A 20800-nucleotide genomic window follows, 5' to 3' on the forward strand; every position below is an offset into this window, starting at 1 on the left:
ATTCCATAAGGCTGTAGTGTCCACCAACCTATCACATACTGGCTTTGAAAACAGTGGAATGCTGAAAATACATAATGATCACATGCCTGCACTAAAACTTTCAGGCCAAAAAAGAATTAAATGGCCTGTTAATTTAGCTGATAAAATCACTGCAATACTTCACTCAAACCATCTGGCAGATATTCAACTCAAATTGATTAACGCTGATCCAACTTCTCCAGTGATCCTGAGCCACTATCAACGAACAGTTGACCATTTAAAACCAGAATTAAGGCGAGGTACCTCTAAATTAAGTTCAGTTAATAAACAACATAGCCACTAGTTTGATATGGAAAGTAGAACAGCATGTTGTATTGTTAGGAATTAGGCAAGGAGAGCAAAAGATAGTTGTTCCCCATGGGTAATTACGGAACTGCTTAGGAAGAAAAGCGAATATAAACTCCTAAAGCACAAGAAGACATTATATCAAACAACTCTTTGGCATTCAGTCTTCACTGCCATAGGTTCTAAAGACACAACATTATTCTGGAAACTGGTAAATGCCAATTTGGGCAAAGATAAGAACATCTTAGAGGCTAGAGTGTCCAAAGAGCAATGGGAGAACCATTATACAAGATTGTTTGCTCCCCATCCCGCTCCAGTTAATTCTCCAATTAATCTAAAACTTTGTGATGCTACACCCTGGCCCTCTATCTCTTTAAAAGAAATTGAATCTCTGATCCTGGCATTGCCTTCAGGCAAAGCCCCAGGAGAAGACTATATGCCTGGTGATTTATTAAAAGCCAATATTGTCTGATGGAAGCCTATTTTGGCAAAACTCTTGAATAACATTAATTCCTCTGGCCAACTTCTCCAGAGTTTGAATACAAGCACAGTGATCCCAATATAAAAAAGGTGATTGTAGTCACTCAGAGAACTATAGACTGATTAGTCTGATTAACATCACAGCTAAAATTTATGCAAAACATCTAGCTAAATAAATTAGAAGACTGGATCATCAATAACAATGTGCTCGCAGAGAAACAGGCAGGGTTTAGAGCAGGATACTCAACAATTGATCATGGTTTTGTATTGGATCATCTGATAAATAAGTATGTAAAACAGGCCCACAGGAAACTGTATATTGCCTTTGTGGATTTTTGTGCGGCTTTTGATTCTATTGATAGAAACAAACTATAGATTAAGCTAGATCAGTTGAATTTGGATAGAACGTCATTAATTTTGATCATGGCTTTTTATACAAATCCTCAAATTCAGATTAGGTTCACCCAGTAGGGCATCTGACAGATAATATCAAGACTTTTAAAGGAGTGAAACAAGGATGTGTGCTTGCACCTTTACTATTTATTTATTAATGATATTGTTCCAGCCCCGACTGGAGATTTTTTTTTTCAGTAAAGGTGGGAAATAGGAACTTGTCTGTATTACTTTATGCATATGATTCATTGCTTATATCCCATTCTCAGGTAGACTTGCGCAGACAGTTAAGAGCTTCGGATAGCTATTGCTCCTTAAATTGTCTAACTGTGAATGCAGAAAAACCAAAGGTGGTGGTAGCATTTGAGGAGAAAATGAAAGCCATGTTTCTCTACTTTCAGATGGATGACTAAAGTTGCATGTCATATGGGGAGAGGGGGGCAGGGGAAGGAGCATTTTCCAGAGGATTGGGACAGCACTACAGAAGTGTTTACCACTCTCTGGGATGGCTTGTTTTCTGCAAAAATTACAGCAACATTTATATGAGGCTGGATAGTCTTTTGTACCTATTGCTGTGGATTTTGAATGCAAAACTTTTGGAACAAAGAAGTAATCTTCATAATGAAACAACCTGAAAGACTTAATTCTTTCAATATCAAAATCCTAGTCAGACCATTGCCTTTCACCAGTTATTTATTGAGCACACAAGTTAGTTCTTACTCTAGCATCCCATGCATTTTATAGATAATGTATTCAGTTTAGATTGGTGTGAATACGGATAATTTGGGGAGTAATTTGTATAAGTAAATAGGTTATACACTGATGGTTAGACGAAGCTCTTTCTTAAACAGATATATACTGGATGATGAACCTGAAACTATTCTTAAACTGGTTCAAAACATCTTCTGAAAAAAATATAGAGGAATGGTGCCTCTTAAATTTTGATTTAGTGTTTTTTAGTCTCTTCTGTTATCTTCTGTTTCTTTTAGCATATTAAACATTCCTTACTATGAAGAAGAGACCTAGATGAAGATGATAAAGGGAGAAAAAAGTGACTGCTTTTCCGTTTAGATAAACTGTGGGGCTCGTATATGCTTTAATTATAATATTGTAATGCCATATCAATTTGAATAAATCTGTTCTCTGGCACTGGAAAAAGCAACAGTTCATCACTGAAAGTCCCAGAAAGCACAATTACAAAAGGCAAAGGTGAAGAAGAGACTGACTGTTCTGTATTTGACTTTGAGAAAGCAATTGTTATGCTTTGCTGACGCCTGGTGGCTTGACATGGTCTTACCACCACAAACGGTAGTCCATGAGTTCCTAGTCTGATAGATCAGGGAGGTGGTGGCTGGCAGAGAAGAACTGGCCATTGGATAGCTTATGTTCAGGAAGACTTCACTGTGTTAGTCTAGTGATAGAGAGAAGGATTGGGAATAGGGTTTATCTTACTTTGCTCTTACTGTGCATGTAAGTCTTAAGATTTTTCACACTGCTCATTGGGAAAAGCCCTCATGCAGGAGGTCACATAACTCTCTGAGTCAATAACTTTCACAGAGTTTTTGCTGGCTTGTCAAGCTTGTTTCCTGCCTTCTTCCTAATTTCTGCCATTGTTAAACAGAGCAAAAGCAAGAGAGAAAGAAAGTGGGAAGGTAAGCAATAGTTTTTTTAACGGTAACATTTACAGAATGACCATTAGAAGCAAGTTAAATGGTGAGGAGAAAAAGGAGAAAATGTTTCCCGTTACTATCTGTTTTAATGAGAAAATGCTCTTGAACATAGTTAAGAAACTAAATCAGTGAGTTTCATCAGGAGAGGGGAGGAACAATTCTATGTCATTTGATTTTCTGCCTCCAGAGTCGAGATAGAATGACGAAGCCTGGTCTGAACGTTATCCCCAAATCATCAGAGTTTTAATTCAGATGCTTAATAAATCTTTGTAAAATTCACAACTTAATTTATTTTCCACTTACCAGCAGGTTGCACAATAACAACACCTTCAGAAGTAACTTCCTGTGCTTTTTTTATTTCATGCATAGTTGTCTCTAGATTTGCAGTGAGAGACCTTCTTTTCTTGGTTAGTTCCTGAAGCTTATGATCTAGAAATGCTATATATAACTTCATAAAAATAATTATAATATTTTATTTCAGTCAGTCTACTAACAGGCTACAATTTGTATCAAATATCATATGTAAATGATATTTGCTTTAAGCAGTCCAGTGGTTATTTCATCTGTGACTGATGCTTTCCTGTTTGACAGCAAGTCTATTGCTTTTTGTACCTCCCTTACTAGTGAGGTTAGTTCCTGAATATATTTTCTTTCTAAAATGTTTCTGTCATTCTAGAATCTCATTTGTAAAGGTTTGTTATTTCTGCTTTTAAAAACTGGCTACTTTAATTTGGAGTAATAAGCCAGAACATGTTACTGATCCATACTACTTTCTGCTAAAAATCTCTCCATCTGTCACTGTTGCTATTTGCCTGAAAAAGTACTGTTTATTGTAAGTAGCGCTTTCAGGATTCATTAGCTGCAAGAGAATGGGCAATTTTAAGACAAAATCCAGATCAATAATGCATTATTTTAAACATTCTGTTAAAAGTATGAATGATGTAGGAATGGGTTGTTTACAGTCGTTGTTATGAGATGGGGAGTAAAAAAATACAACAAATAATTTTTATTTTATTTATTTATTAAATTTTGCCACTGCCCATCTCCCCCAAAGGGGGGACTCTGGGCGGTTTACAAGGATAAAAGCATTAAAATACCATAAATAAATATAAAGACAAATGTAAAATTAAAGATAAATCCTGTATACAATCCAGATGATGATACTAATTGGAATCACTCATGTACATCTAAGAGGCCATTTCAGGGCACTAACCATCTCCAGGGGTGATTACTCCCCCTCCCACCCCAAGCAAGGTGGTAGAACCAGGTTTTTAGTTGTTAGTTTTTAGATGGGATCTGTCTTCTCTGGGGGAAGGATGTTCCAGAGGACGGGTGCCACTGCAGACAAAGCACACTTCCTGGACACTGCCAGATAGAATTCTCGTATAGACAGGGCCCGTAACATGCCCTCTCTGCATGATTGGGTGGAACGGGTAGATGTAATGGGGATGAGACAGTCCCTCGGGTACCCTGGCACCATGCCATGAAGGGCTTTAAAGGTAATAATCAACACCTTGAATTGCACCCGGAAGCAGACTAGTATCCAATGCAGCTCGCGAAGCAATGGTGTAATATGCACAAATCTAGGGGCACCAAAAATTGCTCGCACGGCTGCATTTTGGACCAGCTGTAGCTTCCGGATACTCTTCAAGGGTAGTCCCATGTAGAGCGCATTGCAGTAGTCTATATGGGAGATGACCAGGGCATGAGTGACCGTGCGAAGGGCCTCCTGGTCCAGAAAAAGGCGCAACTGGCACACAGCATGAAGTAATAATAAATAACTGAGGTTTTCTGGATGGTCATATGTACAGCCACAAGTAGTAGAATCTGCACCTATACCAATATGGTATAGTATTTTCTAGAGTAAGACTAGCATTTTGATAGATTACCAAACTCAGCCTTCCCACTTACTTCCTAAAATCATTTTGATAGATTACCCAACCCAGCCTTCCCACTTACTTCCTTCATGGCACAATTAACAGCCATTCAGGTGTAGGGACAATCCAGCCACCCCGGAAGACATATATGGGGTACCCTTACCAACCTTTGCCCAGACTGAAGAAGCTGCTTGGATAAGCAGCAAAACGTTTCAGCCAAAAAGAAAGCAATCCAGTTGCCATGACTCAACCTACATTCATTTTTGTTTGCCTATTGCCTAAATATTGAAAATGTAGTTAGAAACAGTGAGGTACAAACGTTGTCCGTGCACAAGCAGAATTATGAAACCCAATGTTTTCCTCCTCAGTGTAGCTCTTCGCATTCCCTCACCCAGAGTTTCTTTTGATTCCATCCCCAGTTACCAAATGAATGAGATATAACTGAATTGTGAAATGCCTCTGTTCAGTTTTATGTATCTCCATGGACAAAAAAAGCCTCCTGGAATGATGCCATTGTAATCAATATCTATAATGCTGAGACAGATAGACAAATGTATTACTGCTCCAACTAATATAAAGCAGATTCCTATATTCCTAACTTATATTCTTTAATAGTTTAATATTGTTGTTCACATCATGAGAAAACCCAGATACATACCACTGATGCTGCCTGGCTGGGCAGCTACAAGAGCCTGAGCATCTTGTAGCTCTTTTTTATTTGATTCCAACTTTTCCAGTAACTGTTGCTTCTTCATCAACAGCTCATGTAATTCTCTTTCTGCAAGCAGAAATGTTTTTCACTCATCTCTTGAAAAACAGTTTCAGAAATCATGAGTTTATGTATTATTTTTAAACTGTTGTTGTTTATTCGTTTAGTCGCTTCCGACTCTTTGTGACTTCATGGACCAGCCCATGCCAGAGCTTCCTGTCGGTCATCACCACCCCCAGCTCCCCCAGGGATGAGTCCGTCATCTCTAGAATATCATCCATCCATCTTGCCCTTGGTCGGCCCCTCTTCCTTTTGCCTCCCACTCTCCCTAGCATCAGCATCTTCTCCAGGGTGTCCTGTCTTCTCATTATGTGGCCAAACTATTTCAGTTTTGCCTTTAATATCGTTCCCTCAAGTGAGCAGTCTGGCTTTATTTCCTGGAGGATGGACTGGTTTGATCTTCTTGCAGTCCAAGGCACTCTCAGAATTTTCCTCCAACACCACAGTTCCAAAGCAGCTATCTTCCTTCTCTCAGCCTTCCTCATGGTCCAGCTCTCGCAGCCATATGTTACTACGGGGAACACCATTGCTTTAACTATGCGGACCTTTGTTGTCAGTGTGATGTCTCTGCTCTTAACTATTTTATCGAGATTGGTCATTGCTCTTCTCCCAAGGATTAAGCGTCTTCTGATTTCCTGACTGCAGTCAGCATCTGCAGTAATCTTTGCACCTAGAAATACAAAGTCTTTCACTGCTTCTACATTTTCTTCCTCTATTTGCCAGTTATCAATCAAGCTGGTTGCCATAATCTTGGTTTTTTTCAGGTTTAGCTGCAAGCCAGCTTTTGCACTTTCTTCTTTCACCTTCATCATAAGGCTCCTCAGTTCCTCTTCGCTTTCAGCCATCAAAGTGGTATCATCTCCATATCTGAGATTGTTAATGTTGCCTCCAGTGATTTTAACTCCAGCCTTGGATTCCTCAAGCCCAGCATGTCGCATGATGTGTTCTGCATACAAGTTGAATAGGTAGGGTGAGAGTATACAGCCCTGCCGTACTCCTTTCCCAATCTTAAACCAGTCCGTTGTTCCGTGGTCTGTTCTTACTGTTGCTACTTGGTCGTTATACAGATTCTTCAGGAGGCATACAAGATGACTTGGTATCCCCATACCATTCAGAACTTGCCACAATTTGTTATGGTCCACACAGTCAAAGGCTTTAGAATAGTCAATAAAACATAAATAGATCTTTTTCTGAAACTCCCTGGCTTTTTCCATTATCCATCGGATATTGGCAATTTGGTCTCTAGTTCCTCTGCCTTTTCTAAGCCCAGCTTGTACATCTGGCAATTCTCGCTTCATGAACTGCTGAAGTCTACCTTGCAGGATCTTGAGCATTACCTTACTGGCATGTGAAATGAGTGCCACTGTTCGATAGTTTGAACATTCTTTAGTGTTCCCCTTTTTTGGTATGGGGATATAAGTTGATTTTTTCCAATCTGATGGCCATTCTTGTGTTTTCCAAATTTGCTGGCATATAGCATGCATTACCTTGACAGCATCATCTTGCAAGATTTTGAACAGTTCAGCTGGGATGCCGTCGTCTCCTGCTGCCTTGTTATTAGCAATGCTTCTTAAGGCCCATTCAACCTCACTCTTCAGGATGTCTGGCTCTAGCTCACTGATCACACCGTCAAAGCTATCCCCGATATTGTTATCCTTCCTATACAGGTCTTCCGTATATTCTTGCCACCTTTTCTTGATCTCACTTCTTCTGTTAGGTCCTTGCCATCTTTGTTTTTGATCATACCCATTTTTGCCTGGAATTTACCTCCAATGTTTCTAATTTTCTGGAAGAGGTCTCTTGTCCTTCTTATTCTATTGTCTTCTTCCACTTCCACGCATTGCTTGTTTAAAAATAATTCCTTATCTCTTCTAGCTAACCTCTGGAATTCTGCATTTAATTGGGCATATCTCCCCCTATCACTGTTGCCTTTTGCTTTCCTTCTTTCTTGGGCTACTTCTAGTGTCTCAGCAGACAGCCATTTTGCCTTCTTGGTTTTCTCTTTCTTTGGGATGTATTTTGTCACCTCCTCCTGAACAATGTTGCGAACTTCAGTCCATAGTTCTTCCGGGACCCTATCTACTAAGTCCAGTCCCTTAAATAGATTCTTCACCTCCACTGCATATTCCTTAGGAATATTAGTGAGCTGTCAGGCTCTGCCTGCTGCCCAGTAAAAACACAGACGCTAGCGCAGGCTTAGGTTCTGGATTTATTTGAGTAACAGTATGCGTGCCCTTTAAGAAAGCTGAGAGTGAGTGGAGCGCGCCGGAACGGGATTTAAATAGCCCGCGCCGTTCAACTCTCCACCCCTCCTTACTTCAGGTGCGCCCCCGAGCCCCGCCGGTTCCGTCGTCGGTAGGTCGTGGAGCCCCTCCTGTGCTCCGGGCGTTTCCTCGATTGCTTCCCTGGCCGGTGATGGTTCATTGCCGGGTGATCAGGTTCGTAATCTCTTTGACAGCTCGGGCGTGCCTGTTGGTCTGGTCTTGTCAATTGCTTTCTTTGCAACATTGTATCTTTCTCTTCCGAGCCACCGCTAGAGTTGATACTTTGTTGCCAGCACCTGTTGCTCTCTTTTGTTACCTAGTTGCCTTTTCCCTTAATCCGCCAGGGACCCATTTCCCTGCATTGTCATGCGAGCCGTTGCGAAATCACAAGCATCGCAACGGTGATCATGACATGAGCTCATATCTAGCTGATCTCTGGGTCTTCCCTAATCTCTTTAGTCTGATCCTAAATTGTACAATAAGAAGTTCATGATCGGAACTACAGTCAGCTCCAGGTCTTGTTTTTACCGACTGTATTGATGACCGCCACCTTTGGCTGCAAAGGATGTAGTCAATCTGATTTCGGTGTTGTCCATCTGGTGAAGTCCATGTATAAAGCCGTCTCTTAGGTTGTTGGAAGAGAGTGTTTGTTATGCAGAGTGAATTGTCTTGGCAAAATTCTATCAGCCTATGTCCTGCTTCGTTTTGTTCTCCCAGGCCATGCTTACCTGTAATTCCAGGTGTCATTTGACTGCCCACCTTACCATTCCAGTCTCCCGTGATGAAAATAACATCTCTTTTAGGCGTGTTGTCCAGTAGGTGCTGCAGATCCTCATAGAACTGCTCTACTTCAGCTTCTTCAGCATCTGTGGTTGGGGCGTATATTTGGATCACTGTGATGTTAGATGGCTTGCCCTGAATTCGAATTGAGATCATTCTATCGTTTTTTGGATTGTATCCAAGCACTGTTTTAGCCACTTGACTATTAATTATGAAGGCTACTCCATTTCTTCTGTGGTCCTCTTATCCACAGTAGTAGATCTGGCGGTCATTTGATGTGAAGTGGACCATTCCACTCCATTTCAGTTCACTGACGCCCAAAATGTCTATCTTTAATCTTGACATCTCACCAATAACCACATCCAAGTTGCCCTGGCTCATAGATCTTACATTCCAGGTTCCAATGGTGTGTTGATCCTTAGAACATCGGATTCGCCGTTCACCACCAGCACCGTCGGCCGCTAGCCGTCCTTTCGGCTTTGAGCTAGCTGCGTCATCACGTCTGGGGCTAGTTGAACTCATCCTCTGTTCCTCCCCAGTAGCATTTTGACCATCTTCTGACCTGGGGGTCTCATCTTCCGATGGTATATCGACATATCTCTGGTTGTACTGATCCATTTAGTTTTCACGGCAAGAATACTGGGGTGGGTTGCCATTACCTTCCCCAGGGATCGCATTTAGTCTGACCTCTCTGTCATTACCTTCCTGTCTTGGGTGGCCCTTCACGGTTTAGTTCATGGCATCACTGAGGTGCTCAAGCTCCAGCACCACGACAAGGTAACGATCCTTTGCTGAAGTTTTAAACTGTATGATTATCTTAATGATGAATATAAAATAGAAACATACAAAACTTCTTAAAAACCAACAAAGCAGATTCATACAATAACTACTGAAACATATCTATCTATTTATCAATCAATCAAATTTTTATCACTGCCCATCTCCCCCAGACGGGAAACCCTGGGCGGTTCACAATAAAAACAATTAAAAATTCCATAAAATCATAAAAACAGCCATTAATCCATCAGAATAAAATGCAGTAAAATCCAAGCCATGGTGGATCTAATTCAAACCATAAGGGCATGAAACTGGTCCCTGCGGCACTAGGGAATCAGCCAGCCCCAAGAATGGCTCTTCCCCTTCTTATTCCAGGCAAGGCAGCAAAACCAGGTCTTCAGCTCTTTTCTGAAGTCCAGGAGGAAGGAGGCTAACCTCACTTCTGGGGGAAGGGTGTTCCAAAGGGCGGGAGCTGTTGCAGAGAAGGCCTGCCTCCTGGACCCCGCCAGATGAAGTTGTCTTGCAGACGGGGTCCGCAACATGCCCTCTCTGCACGATCTGATGGGACGGGGTGATGTAATGGGGATAAGACGGTCCCTTAGGTAACCTGGACCCATGCCATATAGGGCTTTAAAGGTGGTAACCAACATCTTCAATTGGACCCGGAAGCATACTGGCAACCAATGCAGGTCGCACAATAGGGGTGTTACATGTGCTGATCTCGGAGCACTCATCACTATTCACGCGGCCACATTTTGAACCAACTGCAGCTTCCAGATAGTCTTCAACAGTAGCCCCATGTAGACCGCATTGCAGTAGTCTATCTGGGAGACAATCAGGGCATGAGTGACCATTCAAAGGGCCTCTCACTCCAGGAAGGGGCGTAACTGGCACACAACACAAAGTTGTGCAAAGGCCCTTCTGGCCACGACTGCCACCTGCTCTTTGAGCAGGAGTCATGAGTCCAGGAGGACCCCCAAGTTACACACCGGGTCTGAATGGGGCAGTGCAACCCCATCCAGAACGAAAGATGGCAATTTCCTAGGAACCAAGGGGTCGTTAACCCACAGCCACTCTGTCTTACCAGGGTTCAGCTGAAGCCTGTTGTTCCCCATCCAGACCGCAACAGCCCCCAGGCACCTGGAAAGGGCAGCCACAGCATCACTTACTTCCCCCAGGATGGAAATGTATAGCTGAGTATCATCAGGATACTGATGATACCTCACCCCATGGGGACGGATAATTTCACCCAGCGGTTTCATGTAGATGTTAAATAGGAGGGGAGAGAGTACTGAACCCTGTGGCACTCCACAGAGGAGGGGCCGTGGGCCCAATCTCTCCTCCCCTACTAACACCGACTGGGACTGGCCATGGAGGAAGGGGGTGAACCAGTGCAAGACTACGCCACCCACCCCCAACTCTGAGCCGCCCAAAAAGGATACCATGGTCGATGGTATTGAAAGCCGCTGAGAGATCAAGGAGAGCTAGGATGGATGCACTGCCTCCATCCCGCTCCCGCCAGAGGTCATCCATAAGTGCGACCAATGCCGTTTCCGTTCCATAGCCGGGCCTGAATCCTGACTGAAAGGGGTCCAGATAATCCATTTCCTCCAAGATCCTCTGGAGCTGCAATGCTACCACCTTCTCAACCACCTTCCCCATAAAGGGGAGGTGGGAGAGTGGACTAAAATTATCCAGTATAGTAGGGTCCAGTGATGGTTTCTTGAGGGGGCGCACCAGCGCCTCCTTAAAGGCCGCCAGGAACACCCCTTCCTGCAAGGATGTATTTACCATCAACTGGACCCAACCACATGTCCCCTCCCGAGCTGCCTTCACCAGCCAGGAGGGGCATGGATCTAATTGGCAGGTGGTGGCATTTACAGTCGGGAGGATCCTGTCCACTTCCTCGTGTTCAACAGGATCAAACTGTTCCCAGATAACTGGGTAAGAATGTTCCCCAGGCATCTCCACAGACCCTGTCTCACGCTTGGAGTCCAACTTAGAGAGAATCCGAGCCATTTTATCCTGCAGATGCTCCGAGAATTCCTCCGCACGGCCCTGTAGGTGATTTTACAGACCCCCTTTCCCCAACAAGGATCGGGTGATCCTAAACAGGGCCGCTGGGCAGCATTCTGCGGATGCAATAAGAGCAGAGAAATATTGACATTTCGCCGCTCTTACCACCCCAAGGTAGGCCTTAATAGCGGCTCTAGCTTGTGTCCAGCCAGGTTCGGTCTTCGTCTTCTTCCAGCGGCGCTCCAGATGTCTCATAATCCTCTTCAGAACCTTCAGCTCCTCCGTGAACCACAGGGAGTGTCAGGCTCGGTGGGATAAGAGAGGCTGCACAGGCACGATCCTGTCCAAGGCCCCAGCTGCCTTCCTATTCCAGGTGGTGGCCAGGGTCTCCGCTGGACCATGCAGCAAGTCCTCGGGTATAACCCCCAGCTCCCTCTGAAACTGCACTGGGTTCATTAGTTGCAGGAGATGGCCGATCAAATAGGCCCTGCCTCCCTGCGGAGGGGGGTGGCATAAGAGAATCTCAGGGCCACCAGAGCATGGTCTGACCATGACAAAGGGGAAAGATGTAAGTCTCCCCTCAGATCACATTGCCACTGCTCCGACAAGAAAACTCAGTCTGGTGTGAGGCCACTGCTTCGAGTTGGGTCCTGAATAATCTGAGTCAGGCCCATGGCCACCATGGTGGCCATGAACTCCCAGGCTGCCTCCAAGACCCGCCCCAGGGATAGCAGATTTAAGTCCCCCAGAACCATAAGTCTGGGGAACTCCACTGCCAACCCTGAGACAGTCTCCAGCAGCTCAGGCAGGGAGGCTGCCATGCAGCAGGGAGGCTGGTACAGCAGCAACACTCCCAACTGCTCTCGGGCACCCAACTTGAAGAACAGGGTCTCACAACCAGTTACTCACAACCCTCTGATGACAAATGCCACCCCTCCTCCCCTGCCCTGGCATCTCGGCTGGTGCCACACCTGAAACCCGACCAGGCACATCTCTGACAAAGCCACTCCTCCTTCAGGGCCCAGCCAGGATTCGGTAAAATTTAAACAAATTCACATCAAGTAGGATGGTTGCTAAGCCTTAAAACTGCACACAATGCATCCAGCCCTTTAGTTCTTTTTGTTTGTTTGTTTTCTTTCCTTTTTTAAAAAAATGTTTTATTATATTGTTATAGGACATACATAAAACATTATATTATTTTGATACACTAGTATTTATGGTGTTGACTAGAGATGATTAACATTCTAATGTTTAGATAACTTAAACCCTTAAAGATAAAAAAAGAAAACAGATCAGTATTAACTGTGATTTGAAATGCTGATGTTAATAAACATAAACTTATTTATATTTTACAACCAAAGCTAAATATAACACTAATAAACAGGACCTTTAATTCTGAAGATAGTGACAAAATGCAAATTTGGTTCACAGGCATACTAAAGCACCTATTTTTCTGAGGAATCTTTAGAGGGAAAAATTACTATAAAAACAGAATCTTGAAAACAGAGTGTTTTAGAGTAAGAAATGGAGTGAGATAAGGATGCATACTGTCTCCAAATTTGCTTAAAGCGTATACTGAGAATATAATAAGAACATCGTAATTCAAAAAGAGATGACAGCTACAATCAAGATAAAAAGCTAATGCACTGTTTGAGATCTGTAAATAAAAAGTTTGTTAGTTTGTTCTCTAAGATGTCTTAGAGAATTGTTATCACCTCAAACTCCCCAATAGCACTAACATTTGAGATACAGAGGTAACAATACTTAAAGAAGTAAAAGGGGAAAGCAGGCAACGACACAGATCTCTTACAGAAATATCTGTCTCTTTTAGATGAGATCATGAAGGATGAGGAAATTGCTATGCTACTCAAGATGAGAGAATCATTAAAGTGGTACTGGACATCTGTGAAAGCTGGACACTCAAACATGGATTTGAAGATACTAATAAAAGAAGTAGTGTCGATCAGTCATAACCATATTAAGGCTGACTACTCCCTTAAGGAAATGATCGGCCAGCACAAACTCATATATTTTTGGCATGTCATGTAAGATGATGATGGACCAAGAAAATCATTATGCTTGGCAAGCTTGAGAGAAATAGAATGGAAAGCCAAAAGAAAAACTGGATGAATGGGATTAAAGAGATTTATAGTGCTATGTTTGAAAGAACTACAATATAAGGATATTCCAGGAGACAAGTTGAGATAGCAAGCATTTCTTCATGGGGTCACCAGAAGATGGCCCATACTTTATCAACATAACTAAGGAAACTAAATGTAAACTATCTTGGAATCTAGCAAACTAACATTTAAAATCCAGATTTACTGACAATAAACATTGACACAAAGCTGACCCAGATAGAAACCTGAAAATCTGTCCTTATCCAGAATATAAGTTAACCAAATGAAGATTATACATAATTACTTATGTAGTGTTTCATCACAGCTGAAGGGCTACTACAGCGACCCTCCCTCCAATAAAAAATCTGCAGCAAGGTACATCAGAAAGTGACTATGACCAAATAAATGTTCTGTCAAATGAAAGGTTTCATTATCATAAAACCTGAAGAGTACAGGTAGTCCTCACTTAACAATGGTAATTGGGACTGGCAACTCGTTGCTAAGTGACATGGTCATAAAACGTGACATCACGTGATCACATCGACTTACAACAGCAGTTGCGGCAGTTCCAGTTGCCATCATTAAGTGAATCCCACGCAGTTGCAGCATCCCACAGTCACATGATCACCTTTTGTGATCTCCTGTCAGCTTCCTCGTTGACTCTGCTTGTTGGAAGCCAGCAGTGAAGGTTGCAAATGGCAATCACATAACCACAGGACACTGTGACCGTTGCAATTGCAAGCCGGTTGCCAAGCGCCCAAATAACGATCACACTGACCATGGGGACACTATGATGGCCACAACTATGAGGAACGGTCATAAGTTCTCTTCATTCACTGCCATTGTAACTTTGAATGGTTGCTGAACAAGTGGCCATTCAACGAGGACTACCTGTACAGTCTTCAGTTCTGAACAGACTGATACAAGGTCTGATTAAGTACCAAAAATCTAAATGCCATGAAAATGAATAAACATTAATGCAGATACACAGATATAGTTCTCAAATTAATCTGAATCCAGGCAGGAGAGAAAGGACTCCAATTGTGCTTCTCTCTCTGATAGCCTCATTAATTACACTGATTGCTAGCTCTACAGTACCAAAACAACATGTACGATCAATGCCACCTTTTCTAAAATCTTTAGTTTATTTGTACTTACCAGAAGGTGGTATAAATGTAGTTCTTTCTGAAGCCCAACGACATACATTTTGCATATCATCTATAGTGGCCTCCAGATCTGTGGCCAAACGCCTTCTTTGCTCAGTTAACTCCTGCAGCTTATGCTCTACATAACATAAAAATAGTTAAGTTCATTAAGGTCATTTTTAATATTAACTAGATTTTAACATTCTAATGTATCTTACTAAAACTTCCATCCATTCACAAGAGATTAAATTGCAGAGCATTTCATACACTGCAGAATGGATGTTAAAACTGTTAAATTATTCTGGCAGGGAAGGATTTCTGCCTGTACTGTATTCTCAAGAATGTAACCCAGCTTGAGTATGGATTGCAACACTACTGTTCTGCAAATGCCAGGAGAACTGAGAATAAATTTCTATACTTCTCTCTGCGACAGCATTACCTTTAACCTACAGTATTTGTATCTGAGCTTAAGTGAAAATTTCCTGATTCAGGCTCTCTTCAGTCTGTTTTCTACAAGGCAAAGCTAATTGTTCTTTTTTTGCAAAATGAACAGGTTTCCTGATAAGGCATAAAATCAGAAGGATTCTGGTAGAACCTTTTCTGACTAACACATATGATTAAAATTCATAAGCCTTCATGTGGTACAACTCACCTCATCCAATTCATCCAATGAAGTGTGTTTGTAGCAGCGCAAATTTGGACTTTCAAAGGCTAAAATATGTATTTATAACCACAAATAAGCATACAGGCAGCACATTTGTTAAAGAGGACAGACTTTCCTAACCTGATGACTTCCAGATTAGTCTGTGAGCATTGTTCAGGCCTCCCTGAAACAGTTTTAACATACTGTAGTATAAAATGAAAGAATAACAATAGCAAAGGTTACTGGCAATCAAGTATATTCATTCCATGTACCTGTGTTTAACTGCCTGATTCCAAATATGTCTGTTTATATAAACACACACACACACAAATATAAATAAATAAAAGAAATACTATCACACATACCATTAACACTGTCTGGTTGGGTAGCTGCAAGTTCTTGAATTTCTTGTAGCTCTTTCCAGTTAGATTCCAGTGTTTCCAATAACTGCTGTTTCTTCTTGGACAGTTCTTGAAATGCATGTAATTCTTTTTCTGCAAGCAAATACTTTTAAAATTATCTTCAGAAATATTTTCAAGCGCCTTACTGTTGCATTATTTTTATTACAAACAAATAATAATAATAATAATAATAATAATAATAATAATAATATAACCTAATCTATGTTTCTAAAGTCCACCTAAGGTGCAGACTTGGCTTGAGTATCTTCTACTTTCTTAAAACTCCTCCACTTACTACATTTACCACCTTATCTCATTAAGAAGTTCTGAACTCAAAAGCTTATTCACTGTGTTGTGAGTTTGAGTTTTCCAAAAGCCAAGGCTAATGGGTGTGCCTATTTTTCTGTGAAATCTTTAGAGAAGAAGCGGCTATTATAAAAATGAAATCTAGGGAAAGAATGTTGCAGAATAAGAGAGGGAGGGAGATAAGGATGCATGTTGTCCCCAGATTTGTTTTAACATATTACTGTGTATATAATAAGAATGTCAAGACTTGAAAATGTGACCACTTGAATCAAAATAGAAAGACGACACACTAACAATTTGAGACAGAGAATAATTTATTAGGTGAAAGAAAATACAAAATTTCATTTTACCAAATTAAAAGGAATGTGAAAAATGCAGATTTATCTGAACTATTAAGAAGATGAAGATAAGGGCAAAACTGTATGGTAGCAGTTTTGTTTTTTGAATAGTGTGCTGGAAAAGTAAAGAAGGAAGAATGCAACCACACACTTTGGCAAGATCATGAAAAATTATGCTGTGGGACTTTGCTTCCTCACATTCACATAGAACTGTAAATATGGGGGAATGATTTCCACAGTAACAGACAATGGGAAGTATGACAGGTCTGTTTGTGATTGGGCGTGAGTTCTTGTATATTCTAGAGCTGAGGGACAAGCTCCAGCTCCACCTTATAATCTGTCCACCAAGCAGTTTCCAGCCCAAACTCCTGGACCTTAAATCTGGATTGATGTTGAAATTTTTGAGGCTTTTATTGTTGAGTGACTTTAATCTCCATGTGGGTTCAAGTTACGCCAGGAATTTCATCACCCCCACAGCAACCTATGGGCTTGTTTCAGATAATCTGCAGCTCAACATATATAAATGGTTACTTAACTGGCATTTACTCAGGACCAATGGTGATGTGATCTTAAAATGCGGGACAACATCTTAAGTCCCTTGTAATGGGTGAATCACTTATTGGTGCGCATGTATATTGGCAACTCACTCAAACTCTGCCAGAGAGGAGGACCAGTTGGATTCAGAAGGTTTTCTGAGGGTACTCCATGATGTTCCCAATTATCAGGCAGACAGTCCTGTTGCATTCCAAATTCAAATTCTGGAATTTGGATTTGACTGAGGCAATGGACAAGATTGCCTGTGAGTCAACTGTCCTTGGTCACATATCCTGGAGGGTTCTTCTGTTTTCTAAGGAGCTCTAGGAAATGAAGTGGCTGAAGAGTGATGCTCACAGAAAACAACCAACTGAGCATGGTTGGGTAACCATAGGCAGGTGTACAATGTGGTGACATGAATGACATTATTGCATAAATATTCCTGGTTGTGCTGACAGTGATGGATTTCATTATCTCTTGGCTGCTACTTGTATTTAATTTTTTTAATTGTTTAATTGTTTTTATGATGGTTAGCTGCCCAGAGTCACTGGTTTAAGATGGGCAGCTATATACATTGGATGGATGGATGGATGGATGGATGGATAAAAAATCTACAGGCACATATCCAGTGGCTTTGTTCAGAATTATCCATGCCATTTTAGAAAAGATGAGGATAACTCTTTCCACGGCCACTACTACATGATTGTGAGATTCTTCAAAACACAGGAATCCTAGGTAGGTGCCAGTTTTGCACAGGTTTTTTGAGATGGGTCTTACAAGAATACCTGGGAATTTTTAAGCTTATAGATATAAAAGAATGTGGACTGGGTTTTCTGTATCTTGAGCACTACCACCTGTATTCAGAATCCATGTCCGGCCTGGCTCCTTCAGACCACAAGCCTCATACCATTTAATATATTTATAAAACCACCAGGGAAATCATAATGTATGTTGATTTGGAGTGAGATATTATTAAGATGTTGATGATACTCAGTTACACACCCACACTTCAGGCTGGGCTGCAGATGGTGTGAAAATAGCGTGGAGATCTGGAGATTGTGCTTGGGTAGATCAGAACAATCTGAAATTAAATTAACAGTAACAAGGGAGTTACTGTTGTAGGTGATTGAGCTGGTTCAATCCTGACTGGACAGGCTCTGATCTGGCTCTGGACAGAGTCGCACTGCCTCTGAAGAGGCAGGACCACCACCTGGTGGTCCTCTCAATCTGCAGCTCCTACTGTTGGCAGAGTGCTAGAAAGCATTTGGCCCAGGATAGATCAAAAAAGTCTCACACCAGGCATTTCTATAAAAATACATTTATTTACAGAAAGCACAAAAACATATTTACAGGCTTTGCATTTTCACAAGCTCTCAGAGAGCTGCTTACTCTCTGCAAGTCTAAAGAGAAGGAACTGAAATAAGCAAACTGCCCTCCCTTCAGGCAATTCAACTATTATCACCTAAAAAGAGGACAATTAAATTCAACCTCTTCACTGGGCCAAAATGATTAGTTACCATAGTAACCTTAATCTGTAGCAGAAAACAATATACCAAACACCTACTTGGTCAACAAGTGGAGTCCATGGCCAGAGACACCTTTGCCTAGCTTGTGGAAGTGACAATTTGCAAGCTTCAGACAAATAGAAAGGGAAACCAACAGATAAGGATTCTAATAGACTCCATTATTTCAGTGATTGCTAGGTTCAAAAACAATATGCATAATCAATGCCAACTTTTCTAAACTTCTTAGTAATTTTTTTCCTACTTACCAGATTGTATAAATGTTCTTTCTGAAGCACGATGACATATATTTTGCATTTGATGTACAGCTGCTTCCAGATCTGTGGTCAAACGTCTTCTTTTCTCAGTTAACTCCTGCAACTTATGCTCTATAAAAAAATCCATAATAAACTATTACTATAAAATATGTTATATAACTTCTAAAACTCTAATGATTAACTAGTATTTAGTATTTCTTATGTCACTTCCAGAGCAGAACGAACTCCTGTCTCACCAAAAACTCCATCTATTTGCAAGTGATTAAATGTGTAGCATTTTATATACTGCAGAATGGATGTTAAAATTATTAAATGGTTTGGAAAGATAGGGTCTCTGCTGTATTCTTAGGAATGTAACCCAGCTTGATTAAGTGACTGTAATGCTGTTATGCTGTGAATGCCAGGAGAACTGAGGAAAAGTTTCTATCTCAGCGTTACCTTTGAAGAAGTATATATGCTTGAAATTAACCTGCAGTGTTCAAATTTCATCTTAAGTGAATATGCTCTGGTCCAGGCCTCTACAAGGCAAAGCTAAATGCTCTTTTTGTAGCTGAACTGTTTTTCTGACACATCAACATATATAATTCTGAACTGCATTAGGCAAATGCTATCTCTGCTCATAGCACTATAAATCTGGGCTGTCAAAGAATACCTATCTTTACATCTAAGAATGAACATACCAGCAGCACATTCATTGAAGAAGACAGTCTTTCCCCACCTGATGGCTTCGACATTAAGGCAGGCTTCCATGAAACAGTTTTTCACTTGGCATAAAATGAGTAACAGTAACAAGCCCTATTACCAATCATGGACAAGTACCACAAGTACCTGTGTTTATCTAATTCAAAATGTGTGTATTTAAGTATAAAAAACAACATCCCACATACCACTGATGCTGCCTGGTTGGGTAGCTGCAAGTTCATGAATTTCTTGTAGCTCTTTCTGATTAGATTCCAGTGATTCCAGTAACTGCTGCTTCTTTTCAGATAATTTATGTAACTTATGTAATTCTCCTTCTGCAAGCAGAAACTTTATAAATGATCTTTTCAGAAATATTTTCAACCTCCTCATTTTAGCACTGCTTGCAAAACAAACAACCACTGATAGTGCCAAATTTGAATATAAAAGGACACTTAAGGTGTAGACATGGTTTCAGTATCATCTACTTCTCTTTTGTTTAGGTTTTTTTTTTTAATCATCTTGTCTGATTACAACATTTTGAATTTGAAAGCTTGGTCACTATGGGGCTCCTGCCCCATAGGCTCCCACCCTTCTAGCTTTCTGGAAGATATTAAAAAGCTGTTTTTTCCCCCAAGTGTTGGGATAAGGTGAGGCTGGAGCCCAATGGTTATGGTTTCTTATGCATTTCAAAGTGTTTGTTAAGAGTACCAGGAGGTATGGGTACTCTTTTTATTTTATTTTATTTTATTTTATTACTGTTGCTGTGAGCCACCCAGGGTTATGGCTCTTAAGATGGATGGCCATACACATCTCATAAATACATACACACAGATACTATGTTGAGACTATGAGTTTCCCCAAAGTCAAATAGAATGGGTATGCCAGAACACCTGACTATTCTTGTGAGAAATCTCTACAGATAGATGAAAAACAGTCTAATTGTCTTCACTTTCTGATTGTTAGGTTTACAGAACCAAAACTATATGTATAATCAACACTGCCTTTTCTAAAACTCTTGTTCTTTCCTTACCAGAAGGTTGTATAAATGTAACTCTTTCTGAAGCACGAAGACATACATTTTGCACACCATCTAGAGTTGCCTCCAGATCTATAGTCAAACGTCTTCTTTGCTCAGTTAATTCCTGCAACTTATGCTCTATAAAAATATATATATATATATTACTATGCATAAAAATAGTTAAATTCATTAAGTTCATTTTTATTATTATCTATATTTCAATTTTAATGATTAGCACGTATCTAGATGATAGAATGAATTCTGGCCTCTCCAAAACCTCCACTCGCTCGTAAGTGATTAAATGTAGACCATTTGATACACTGGATGTTAAAATTATTAAATGGTTTTGTCTGGATAGGTTCTCTGCCAATGTTCTCAGGAATGTTATGCTGTTGTGCTGAGAATGCCAGCAGAACCGAAGAAAACTTCCTATACCTCTCCCATAGCATTACCATTAAACAAGTGCATACCTTGAAATCAACCT

Source organism: Candoia aspera, chromosome 4 (assembly GCF_035149785.1).
Source record: "Candoia aspera isolate rCanAsp1 chromosome 4, rCanAsp1.hap2, whole genome shotgun sequence".
NCBI classification, from domain to species: domain Eukaryota; kingdom Metazoa; phylum Chordata; class Lepidosauria; order Squamata; family Boidae; genus Candoia; species Candoia aspera.